This window comes from Acinonyx jubatus, chromosome B2 (assembly GCF_027475565.1).
Source record: "Acinonyx jubatus isolate Ajub_Pintada_27869175 chromosome B2, VMU_Ajub_asm_v1.0, whole genome shotgun sequence".
In the NCBI taxonomy this organism is placed as follows: Eukaryota; Metazoa; Chordata; class Mammalia; order Carnivora; family Felidae; genus Acinonyx; species Acinonyx jubatus.
Genome location: NC_069385.1, coordinates 77,800,264 through 77,813,585, shown reverse-complemented (window position 1 = coordinate 77,813,585; position 13,322 = coordinate 77,800,264). Strand labels below are relative to the sequence as shown.

The 13,322-nt window shown below is 35.9% G+C and overlaps 1 long non-coding RNA gene across 2 annotated transcripts in view; it reads right to left on the bottom strand.

Moving 5' to 3' along the window:
* The window catches only part of LOC113598783 (uncharacterized), a 302,008-nt gene that overhangs the window by 153,474 nt on the left and 135,212 nt on the right, over window positions 1–13,322 (bottom strand). For both annotated transcript variants that reach the window (XR_008298507.1, XR_008298506.1), the window contains exon 2: window positions 5,808–5,943. This is a non-coding gene — a long non-coding RNA (uncharacterized LOC113598783). The remainder of the gene's footprint in view (window positions 1–5,807; window positions 5,944–13,322) is intronic.

Genomic DNA, 13,322 nt, shown 5'->3' with positions numbered 1-13,322 from the left:
ATAAAACTGAGGGAGATAGAGGCAACCAAAGGAATGCTCTGCAAGGTGGGAAAGAGGTGTTCTATAAATGAGGCAAAGGTTAGGTTGTCTGTTTCTTCACTGCAGGCTAAGACTTGTTAGCTCAAAAGTTGGCCAGTGCCAAACTCAAGTTTTTATACATCCAATTATTTTAAAAATAGGTCAAGTAAACAATTTTTAGCCATTTAGAGCTTGCCTACTTTGCATGCCCTACAAAACCTCACCCAAAGCAGTTACCTACTGATAAGATAGGGCCTTATGGTTGTAAGGCTCTAAGTTGCTGCTGCTCTTTGGTGCTGTTTGACCCAGAGACCTCCACAGTGCTTCTGAGTGACATCACCCAGACATATAAGCACCCTCTTTAATACCCCTACTTCCCTGGGAGTTCCCTTGCCTTCCTCCCCTTCTAGTTAGTGGCATCTTCACCATAAGCTGTGAGGGAATTCCCTTCTCATTGCAACGCTATCCAAGCACCAATAAAGTTTGTTGTGTGTTACAGCCCATCCTGTCATATCTTTTTTCTTGATCAGTCTCTGGATTGCTTGAATCTCTTACAGAAGGTAAGCTGGCTTGGGATCCCAGGACCAGAAGAACAGGATGGTGACACCCTTCTCTACCCTTCTGCTGCCCAGACCTTGCATTTCCCAATGCTCAACCTGCCAAAAGAAGACAGCCCAGCTAGACTCCTTTTTTCTACAACGTCAAGCACAAATCTGTCTGACAACATCAGGTGAGGCTGACGTGACCAGCAAGGAGATGGATTGGAAGTCCTGTTAGTAATAAACAGAAAGGAGCAGCACTTATCTTCCGTGCTATTCCAGAGACTTCCCCATTCTGTCAAGAGATACTGTGAGATGAGCAAGCAAAATTGTTAAGGTGCTCACACTTTACTTGAAGTGGTAAAATATTGATACATGCATATGTATGCATATGTTGATACATGCATAAGTCACATGCATACATTGTCATTTCCAGAACAATCACTGCAGAAACTGTACAAAGAGACACACTCAAAAACACCATATATAAATCAAGATGTATTCTTTAGTTTGAAGTAATCTATCAGAACATAAGAAAAGAGAAACAGAAAAATGAAAACCTAAAGAAACAAATGCAAAATAAATAACAGAAGATTTAAGCCCTAACATAAGAATAATTACATTAAAGGTAAATATTTCAAATACACCAATCAAAGGACTGAGGTCAATAGAATGGGTACATACTATGGCCTGTCTGTATTGTATGCTGTACAAATCCAATGACATAACTATATTGAAATTAAAAAGATGAGAAAACATTGATGGAAATATTAAGCAAGTAAAAGCATGTATGGTTATATTACTATCTGATAAAGTAGATCTCATAGCAAAGAAAATTTTAAGAGACAGTGAGGGACATAACAATAAATAGATTAACCCACCAGAAAGATATAATGGCACTAAATGTGTATGCACCAAACAATGGACTTTCAAAATACATGAGGGAAAACGGATAGAGCTGGAAGGAGAAATAGATGAATCCACAATTATAGTTGGGGATTTCAATGTCTCCTCTCAGCAACTGATAGAACTAATAGAAAACAAGCATATAGAAATTCTGTACAAAATACTTATCTAATAGGATCTAATGGATATGTAGAGAATATCCCACCTAGCAATAGCAGAAAACACTCAGTGCCCATGGATCATTCATCAAGACAGACCATATCCAAAAGCTCAACACATTTAAAATAATTGAAACAATACAGAGTATGTTCTCTAGCCATAATAGAATGAAACTAGAAATCAATAACAGGCAACAGGAAAATCTCTAAACACATGGAACACCCCTAAAAATCCATGGGTCAGAGGAAGCTTAAAAACACGCAGAATGAAACTGAAAACACAGCATATCGACATATGTGGTTTATCACTAAACCTGTGCTGAAAGGGAAACTTATACCAATAAATGTTTACATTAGAAATGAGGAGAGATTTCAAATAAATAATCTGAAATGCTGTATCAAGAAATTAGAAAAAGAAAAGCAAAATAAACTCAAAACAATCAGAGGATTTCCTTCCTCTGATAATTTCCTTCCTCTGGTAGTAAGGAAAAGAGAATACATCAATGAAGTTGAAACAGGGAATAATAGAGAAGTGCAACTAAAACAACGCATTCTTTGAAAAAAATCAATAAAATTGAAAAACTGCTAGCAAGACATGTAAAAGTAAAGAAGGAAGACACAAATTATTAACGTAAGAAATTAAATGTGGTATACCATTATAGATTCAGCATCTATTAAAAAGATAATAAGTAAATACTCTGAACAACTTACACTAAAAAATTCAACACTTTAGAAGGAATTGACCAATTCCTTGTAGATTACAAACTACTAAAACTCAACCAAGATAAACTCTAAATCTAAACATGCAATTTAAATAGCATTATAATCAATTAAGAAATTGGATTTATAATTTTAAAACTCAAAAGAAAAAAAAAAAAAAAACCTCCCAGAACTAATATTGAACCTTGCTGACTTCATATATTAGTTCTTGTTTTGTTTTGTTTTGGTTTTTCTTGTAAATTCCTTGGGATTTTCCACATAAACAATCTGTATGGACTTTATTTCTTTTACTTGCAGTGGGTAGAATTTCCAGTGCAATGTTGATTGAAAGTGGTGAAAACAGACAACCTCCAACGATCTTTGGAGGAAAGCATTCATTCTTTTACTGATTGATTGGTTGATTGATTTAAACATCATTAGCTGTTTTGTAGATCCTCTTAATCCCATGGACATAACTCTCCTCTATTAATTTTTCTCTAAATGTTTGGTAAAATTCTCCAGTGAAACTATCTGAGCTTGGATAAATATGTATTCATTTTTATAACTATATGTGAAGATCCAATTATCTCAATACAAAATTTGAATTAAAAAATAAAATTAAACTTGGAAGTTTAAATTTAAAGGCGCATTTAAAGCATTTTCTTTTTCTTTGAAGTGAGTAAAAGGAAATTTTTTTGATAAATTAAATAGGAAAAAATAAGAAAATATTCTAAGAAAACAATTAAAGGCAAAGAACTGTCCTAAAATGAAAGCAGTAGGTTATAGATCAAAATAGAAATAAGAAAATAACAGCAAGGAACATACCTCAGGGGAAAAAAGGCGGGAAAAAAGTCCAAAACATGCCAAGATATTTATTGACAACATAACATGCCTCTGTAATAAAATAAAGAGGAAGATGGAAAGAAGGAAAAAAGCAAGATAGTAGAGATACCGAATGATTACATTTGAAAATGATGTCTTATGTTTGCCATCAACACTGGAGAGAGTTTGAAACAGATTTTAAGACTCCCCCCACTTTTTTCACCGTCATGTGAAATGGGGGTAATTCCCTTTATAAACAAGTTCCTGTTTGACAAGATCAGGACCCATAGCCACAAATAAACCCGGGGACAAATAGGCCTCATGCATTTGCCAAATCCATACCTCCAGTCTTGACTTTTAGTCTGAATTTCAGACCAGTATACTCATTTGTTTAATCATCACTTGTACTTTTATCCTTCAAACCTGGCATAAGAACATCATTTTGTATTGATCTTTCAAATTGGAAACTTGGATGTCATCCTTGATTCTTGTCTTTTCATTACTGCTCACTTCCAAAAACTTACCAAATCTGATATCTTCTACTTCTTTCTTTCCCCTCAGCCCTTGCTTTGGTTTAGGTCACCATTATTTGTGGCTTACAGAAGCTCCCTAACTGCTCTAATGAGGTTTTTCCCCCATACTCAATTTGCTCTTCACACTGAAATCTATAAAGTATGCTTGAAAAACATATATACTCAAAACACATCACTGCTTAAAAATATTCCCAGATTCCTTCATGCAGCACAGCATGGCCATACAATGTATGCTCAAATCAGAACACTATAAAGTGACAGGAAAAATTAAGATGAGACAAGTATAAACTGGGCCTGTTCTGGGGAGCCTGTGATGTGTGATCACTTTACTTTGTCTAATGCTATATTCAAAGCCCTTTACTATCTTCTCCTGATGGCCCCCTCCTCTCAGGACTGGCTACATAACTTGCAGGTCTCAATGCAAAATAAAATGTGATGTTCTCTTTTCAAAGACTAAGAATTTCTTAATTCTTAATTAAGACTGAGCCTGGCTGGCTCAGTTGGTGGAGTATGAGACTCTTAAACTCGGGGTTGCGAGTTCAAGCTCTATGTTGGGTGGAGAGATTATTTAAAAAAATGTTTGGGGCACATGGGTGGCTCAATCAGTTGAGCATACCGACTCTTGATTTTGGGTTAGGTCATGATACCAGGGTAATGGGATAGAGCCACATCTGGCTCCACACTGAGTGTGGAGCCTTCTAAGATTCTCTCTCTCTTTTCCTCTCTGTCTCTCCACCATGCTCATTCTCTCTCTCTCTAAAATAATAAAATAAAATAAAATAAAATAAAATAAAATAAAATAAAATAAAAAAGTAAAATATTTAAGAATTTCGATTTGGTCACCACAAAGCATTAACCCAAGCAAGCGTTCTTTGGTGTATAGGACTCTATGTGAATATACAGGTTACACATCCATGAAGCTGTCCAGCCCCCACCCCTAGAATTATCTGTTCCTTTGAGTTGGAAATTCTCACTGCTTTACACAATACCACTTCATAACTGCCTGTCTCTGTACTCTCTATTCCATCTTCTTGAAGTGCTGTTCTCTGTTTCTTTGGTTTCTAAACACAGTATGAGATATGACTAAAATGGTGCTTCTTTAATCAAATCTTGCCTTTGTTTCTTTATCAGTTCAATTATTCATATATGTTGTGATATTGCTTATGTCTATTATAACACTTACCATATTCAAGTACAATAGATTGCCTTTTACGATATCTTTTTCAACATATCTTGCAGCAATTTTGTCCTAGCTATTTTAAAGTGTCTGTCTGATCTGGGCCATTTCTGTGTATATTTCTATTGACTTTTTTCTTTATTGACCATGGACTCCTTATCTTGCTTTTTTAATATCTCACTATTTTTTATTGTATGCGAGACATTTTGTGTAAAAGAATAGAAGAGCCTGAAGTAATATTAACTTCCAAAAAAGGTTATCCCCCTTCTTTCATTTGGATTCTAGAGTGAAAGACTATACCAGTATGATACACAGTTGGGCTGAGCCAACTTTCGTCAATGGCTTCACATGTTTTAAGGAAGGATCTAGATTTTCCTCTGAGCATGGCTTAGGATCTGAGCACTGGTTAAATTCAGGAGTTTTCTTTGTCTTTGGAACTGAGCCACCATCTCTTTGTACTAAGAACAGTATACCTCTGCTTTATAGCTTAGCTGCCAACTTTTTGATTAACTGGGCAGAAGATTTTGACATCCAGGGTCACCCCTGGTTCCAACTCTATTCTTCCTATTCCCCAGACTTGCAAGGGCAGCTATTTTACATGCTATGAAAAAATGGAATGTCACAAAGGTTTTCCTTCCTTCCCACCTCAGTGTGTTTTCTGAGAGATCTGCACATCTCAGCTCTCCTGCACATTGTCCCCTTTCCCTCCAGTGGGTGCTGTGTTATACTTACAGGAGGCTCTGTGCCTCACAGAGTCTCTCTCTCAGCTCTGCTGACTCGTCCCAGATTTTTGGCATAGTAGTTTCAAGCACAAGGTGAAGACTAGTGGGAAATAGTTGGTGGGTGGTTGCAGGTTTGCTCTGTGGTTTTTAGGCTCTTTGGAAGTCTAATCTCTCATGCCAGCCTACGCACAGCCATTAAAAGTTCATTAAAAGTTTAGCTGGTTTCTCCTTACCTGCTTTTATGGTAGGTACCTCCTCTTCTGCTCCTTGGCCTGAAATGTGAACAGCTGTGGAACTCTTCTCTCTTGTGAAGGGCTTGTCATCTTTCTGGAAATTAGTTTATTTAGGTTTCACTGCATCTTCAGCTCTCTGAAGGATCATAAAAAAAATAAAGACTTCTGTGGTTTTGAAGGTTATCCAGCTTCTTCTGGTTGTTAGGATGAAAGCAATGATTTCCTGTGACTTTCTATATCCTAACCAGAAGTCCCACGTAATGTTTTTGTAATTCCTTGGTAATATATTTAAGGTTCTGAGATGAGAAAGAATTACTACACAATGAAGAGCTCTTCCATATTAAACACTTCCTTGTGCTATCACTTTCTTAAAGAGCAAATTGATTTTTTTTTTTTTAGTTTAAATACTTTATGATAGAATATTAGATTAGGTGAAGTGATTTTTAAGATTTTCTATTTATTTGACCTATGGTTGACCCTTAAACAGATATTTGCATCATAGTTCTCAGAATAAAATGACCTGTCCAATTTAAGATTTATTAAAAAATGAAAGTTGTGAATCTAATCAGGCTAGGTGCTTCCACATACATTGTCCCATTGGTACTTTACAACCACCTTCTGAGGTCCACTATATATCTATATCTATATCTATGTCTATATCTATATCTATCTATATCTATATCTATATCTATATCTATATCTATATCATCTATATCTATACCTATATCATCTATATCTATACCTATATCATCTATATCTATATCTATATCATCTATATCTGTATCTATCTATCTATCTATCTATCTATCTATACAGAGAGGGAGAGCATGAGTTGGGAAGGGATAGAGTGAGAGGGGGACAGAAGATCCTAAGTGGACTCTGTACTGAGAGCAGCATGCCCGTTGTGGGGCTTGAACTCATGAACCATGAGATCATGACCTGAGCCGAAGTCGGATGCTCAAACGATAAGCCACCCAAGCGCACCCGCAATACTAATATAGGCAATTAATAAATGAATAAAGTCCCAACTATTCAGCCTATTACTTTACTGAAGGATAGACAACTTTATACCACCTGCCTTTCTAGCCTTTCTATCTCCCGCATGCCCCTTGTATTTTGGTCATGTAAATCCTTTTACTGCTCACTGAACATGAAGATGAGATTTCATGTGATGGAAGAAGCACAAGAAGACAAAAATTTGAGGAGTTCATAGTTTCTAATCCTGCTTGGACCTCATATGTTATATTTCTTGTCTGTATTATGAATAGGTTTTAACAGAGAATATCAAAGTTCTCTTCAAATTCTAACATTGTTTAGTTAAATGAATTTTTTGTTTCAACTTTTAGTTTATTTGTTTTTTTTATTTTTTATTTTTTAAAATTTACATCCAAATTAGTTAGCATATAGTGCAACAATGACTTCACGAGTATATTCCATAATGCCCCTTACCCATTTAGCCCATCCCCCCCCCCAATCCCTCCAGTAATCCTCAGTTTGTTCTCCATATTTGAGTCTCTTCTGTTTTGTCCCCCTCCCTGTTTTTATCTTATTTTTGTTTCCCTTCCCTTATGTTCATCTGTTTTGTCTCTTAAAGTCCTCATAATAGTGAAGTCATATGATTTTTGTCTTTCTCTGACTGACTAATTTCATTTAGCATAGTACCCTCCAGTTCCCTCCACGTAGTTGCAAATGGCAAGATTTCATTCTTTTTGATTGCCGAGTAAGACTCCATTGTATATATATACCACATCCTTATCCATTCATCCATCGATGGACATGTTGGCTTTTTCCATACTTTGGCTATTGTTGATAGTGCTGCTATAAACATGGGGGTGCATGTATCCCTTTGAAACAGCACACCTGTATCCTGTGGATAAATGCCTACTAGTGCAATTGCTGGATAGTAGGGTAGTTCTATTTTTAGTTTTTTGAGGAACCTCCATACTGTTTTCCAGAGTGGCTGCACCAGCTTGCATTCCCAAAGTGTATTTGTTTTTGATATTGACATAGTCCAAATAAAAGGAAAGGTCATTGTTAATTCTCTCTTACTGTTACCTTGGCAAAGAACTGCCTCGGCCTTAGATAGTATTATTTGATAAATACGTCTTGAAATACTCAATCGTTCAACTCAGAAATCTCATTGTTTAAATTTATTTTAATAATAATGCCATGCAAAATTTTTTTCTTATTGGTTTTGATATTAATAAACTGCAGCAAAAGCATTTTTAGAATTTGGGTTCTCAAGCTCAGTTATGCTTTTAAAGAAAAGAATAAAGAGAAGCATTGACGTTTATAATAATATTTGGTTCATGATTCCACCTGGACTAGTGGACTTTTCAACATATTTCCATATTTAGGGACTGAATACAAACTATGTTTCCAGAAGTTTCTCATCCTCCAGTCTCACTGAGAAAGCAGCTAGACCATTTGTCAACAAAGGAGAGTGTTTTCTGCTGAGGTAATTTACTAACCAGATGCTGAGATGGCCATCTCATGCCAGGGTGCATTCTGCAGCCAGAGACTACACCTTCTATTTCAGGTTTTATGACAAATCTTCTATGTTTTCAGAGCAAGTCCAGACACTGACAGTGCTGAGACACTGTTTTTAAACAGATAATATATCTGGATTGGTTCCCTTCAAAATAGGTCCAGGAGACACTCTATCTACTTCCTTCTGACACTAAATCTGACACAGGTTTCTTCTTTGGGGTCTTTCTTTGCTTTCAGAATCACCCATCCCCATCAGTGACAATTGAATGTCTTCAGTTAAGTCGTAGAAGACAATTCAAAATAACTGCTACTGGCAACTTAACTGAATATAGAGCTATTTGTTCTGAAGATGTTCTCGTCTAGGGCCAAGAATCAATGGGTTTTGCTTTGATAAGAAATTAAGCCCTTGATCTGAAATTTTGCTTGTATGGGATTCTTTTGGTGCTTTGGCTGTCCTAGCAGCTTTAGGTCACTGAATATCTATTCCATTGAAGCAGTCATCGACTGATGACACTAAATAGTCAAGCTGTATTTCTTAAACCTGTGTTATTTATTAACATAACAGCAGTCACTTAGAAGTATAGGAATCAACAAGATCTTAGATAAAAATAATTTTGGCATTTTCATTGGAAGGGGCAACATGAAATGGAATTCCTATTTTTTGAATAAAGACCTACAATATAATACATACTCTGTATGTTCTCTAATTACACTTAATATTCTGAAAGCATGAGATAAGACTATTCACCTTTTATAAAAAATAGAAATAAGGTGCAGAAATACCCAGGTCCTTACCCAGGTTACTCAGCCAGGTCTGTCTGACTCTAAGGCCCTGTGCTTTTTCTTTTTCAGGACACCTTATTGATTTCTGTCTAAATTGTCTTATCCCTTAAAAAAGCATCCTTTTATTACAGAAAAAACACCCTCAATTCTATCTGAGGGATGGGAGAAGAGGTTAAGATGACTCAAATGGAGAAAAAAAAATTGTTTTCTTCCAAGACCTTAAATGTCTTTCCTTGAAACTGATTAACTTTAAACATAATTTAAATCAAACAAATACTTGGGGTTTCAAAAAAAGAGAAGGGAAGGAAGAAAAATTTTTGTTAATTTAAATAAAACAACAAAGATGCAAGAAAGTCACAGAAGTGAGGAGGTTTTTTTCCACATTTATCTTCAGAAAGCCTTATTTTTAACAACCTTAAAAAAAAAAAGAAGAAGGTAAGACAAAGATTAAATATGCACATCTAAGAAAAATGGCAGGGTAAGTAAATGGAATTTCAACTATTTGAACTCTCTAATTCATGACATTAAGGCAAAAACAAATGGAGTTTATTTTGTATTGAGCTATGTACAAATAAACTTTCATGAATATACATTTCTGTTTCTCGGTTAAATTCAATGTTATTTATCTGTCTTGGTATATAGACATGGGTCTTAATGAAATTAAGAGCATGACAGAAGAGATAAAGAGTTTCATTTGTTAAGAATCAAGTAAATTCATGACATAGGGACTTATTTATCTTATGAGAGTTATGGACAGAGGTGGAAGTTAGGAAAACAAGAAGCATCTAGGTTTGTCTACCTAAAGGCACCAAAAATTCATCTTCTAAAAGTGAGGACCAAAATGGCCTAAATACAATGGCCTGAGAGGAGTGAACTAAACACAGATTACAGAACTTAAACATGCCAGACTTATTTGTCCTAGTAATAGAATGTAGCAGTGTAGTATTTCAGTTGTTTTTACAACTTGGATGTACCTTAGTTTCAGATTGTGCTGTAAAACTGGAAGTTCCCCAGCAGCTGTGGGTATATAGTTTCACTGGGCAGTGAGGGAGGCATGATGATGGATCATGATTCCTTCAAGTGCCACGAATATTAACATCACTGGTGTCATTATTCACTGGGTGATGAGCAAGAGGGTCACTTTTTCTCCAACACATTCCACACAGTCTGGCTTTGGGAAAGGTTCATTTTCAACAAGGAAGCAAAGGCCCACGTGTTACTAAAAACACAGACCGTGTAACTGTGGAAATAAACCCAATTGTCTCTATAAGTCTCTTCAATGACTTAGTACCAAAAAGAAAAAAAAAATGCATTCTTTGAGCCACAGCTACTATAAACTGTAGGTAAAACTTACCCTCTAAGTTAGGCACTGCTGATTATGTGTTCTTTATAGATATGTTACATATATATAATATATAAATATAAACATATATATATATAATACATACACATGCAATAATGTGTGTGTGGTATATAACTCATTCTGTGTAAAAATACAGAAATTGAAGTATTTGTATAAAATTAATTCTATATTCTATATTTGCTCTACATGCATAGTAAATTGTAATCACTATTTGATTTCCTAGAAAGACAAATTTAAGTCACTATACATACCAATGGGATTATTTATGTTAGTTAGGATGTCATCACCATCAATTCCTCACTGTTCTGTTAGGAAGGAATCAGTAGCAGACAAAAAATTCTGTCTAAAATCATTTCATGTCCAGTTTGAAAATTTCATTTCTTTCTCTTAAGCTGACTCTCAAGTTTCTCTCTTAAGCTGATGCTAGTTTTGATGATAAATTAATCCATAGGACTTTGATTCACAGAGAGAAGGGAACCTTTCATAAGATTTAGTTTTACAGAAGAAAACAATGAATTTGTCCATTTGTATGCCAGTTTTCTCCTCTATTCACACTTACAATTTAATAGCTAAAGGAAAAATGTATTTTACACAGGATATAGCCATAAATTCACTAAAATAACTTTTAAAAGTATGAAGTAATCTATCATTTACATCAGAAAAAAAAAGTTAGCTGCTTTCCTTTATTAAAAATGACTATATATGTGCTTTTATTGATTCCTGTTGAGTTTATGTAAAATACTATTTCAACTTCACCAGTCATGGTGAGAGTAAGGTATGTGGCAACCATTGAGACCTGGCCAGTTAACCTAAGATACAGCCCTTTTAAACTGTGGCCCTTGATTCTGGTTCTTCATTCTCATTTCTCTGGGACTATTTAAAAACTACCATGCGCAGGTTGCACCCCAACTAATTGAATAAGAATTCCTGACTCTGGATATGTGGCATCAGAATTTTCTGTAATGTCCCAATGTTCTACCTTAAAGCCAGTGTTGAAAAGCAACATTGTCTTTCAACAATGTAAAAGAATAAAGTTGTTAAAAGGAACAACAACAAATCTCACTGACATGTACAGTGGATTGACTTCCAATAATCTTTCAGATAAATGAGGAACTCTCTAATCACTAGCCAATAATAGCTGACCATTTTTCCACCTAGGTTAAGTTGTTTATCTAACTATATTTAGATGGAAGTAATCTAGCAAATATACTGCTGCATGTTTAAGTAGCTTCTCCTACATTGTATCCAAGGGCTGGCAAATACATTTGTTTATTAATCAAAAACTTTTGTGGATTAATGATTATGTGCCAAGGATCATTCCCAGATGGAATCATGGAATTGAGTCAAACATGACCTCTCCATTTAAGTACTTTATAGCATGAATGTGTGTATTTACTTAACATATATACTTGAGACTTATTGTAAACCAGAAATAGTTCTAAGCTCTAGGGATATCACAGAAAACACAATAGGGGAAAAAATTTCTGCTCTGTGAAGCTTGTTTTCCAGGAAAAGCAACAAGAAATAAAATAGAAAATATTTGATCTGAAGAAAGTAAGAGCAATGAAGGGGGATAGGAAATGAGGGTAGGAAAAGACTTAAGTACAGTGTCAAATAGGAAAGCTGAGAAGTTTCAGTGACAGTTTGATATTTATGAAGGGGTGGAGATATAAGCCATGTGATTATTTGGAGAAGAACGTTTCAGGTAGAGAAAAAGGCAAGTGCATATGCCCAGAGCCAAGAGTTTGTCTGAGGAGTTCAATGAAGAGCAAGGCAGCCAGGTGGTAAGGCAGCCAGCTGACAGTATGAGGAGAGGTCAGGGAAGTGACACAGGCCATAAGATGCAGGGCCTTGTCAGGACTGAATGAGATGGGGACCCAGTGAAGGGTTTTGAGTTGAGGACTAACAAGATCTGATATTCCATTTAAATGACTCACTATTGTCACTGTGCTGAGGATTGACAAGTATGGAAGGAGGAGACCAGTTAGGCTATTACAAGATTCTAAGGACAACATGGCCCTTTTCAGATCTTCTGGAAGTAGAAAGACAAAAGTAGATGAACTCACTAGAGTGCAAGGAAGGCTTTGTAGATATTTTGTGTGTCTTGTGAGCCTTCATATAATAATAAGAGAGAGACCATCTGGAGAGGAAGGAAAAAAAAACAACATTTCTTAGAAAAGGAAAAATAAACAAGGTATGAACTACCATGGTACATTTAGAACTGACTTACTGTCTATGAGAATGTAGGGTGAATGGCATGGGTGATGGAATTGGGGCTGGAAATGGAGAGTGAAAAGCTCAATGTACCATGCTCACCAGCTGGACTTTACAGTATAAGCAATGAAGGAATATCCAAGGTTTTTAGGGAATCTAGAAACCATGAGGGAGGAAGGCGAGAAAGAGGAGCATCTGAAGACACACGTGGATTAGAGGCTTCTTGTTGGAGGCGCTGGGGTGGTTCAGTCAGTTAAGAGTCCAACTCTTGATTTAGGCTCAGGTCATGATCTCACAATTTGTGGGACTGAGCCCTGCATCGGGCTCTGTCCTGACAGTGTGGAGCCTGCTTGGGATTTTCTCTCTCCCTCTCTCCCTACCCCTCCCCTGCTCTCAATCTCTCTCTCTCTCTCTCTCTCTCTCTCTCTCTCTCTCTCTAAAAATAAATAAGTAAACATTAAAAAAAATTCTTGCCACTGTCACTAATATAAAACATAAAAAAGTATTTGTAATTATGGCAAGAGCTATCACAATAATGTGTGTAGAATGCAGTGAGGTGGGGGAAGAGAAAAAAATTAGCTAAACAGAAACATCAAGAAAGGTTTTATTCAGGAAGTAATCTTTAAACTGGTTCTTGAGGATTTAGTAGATTGTTTTCATTCATA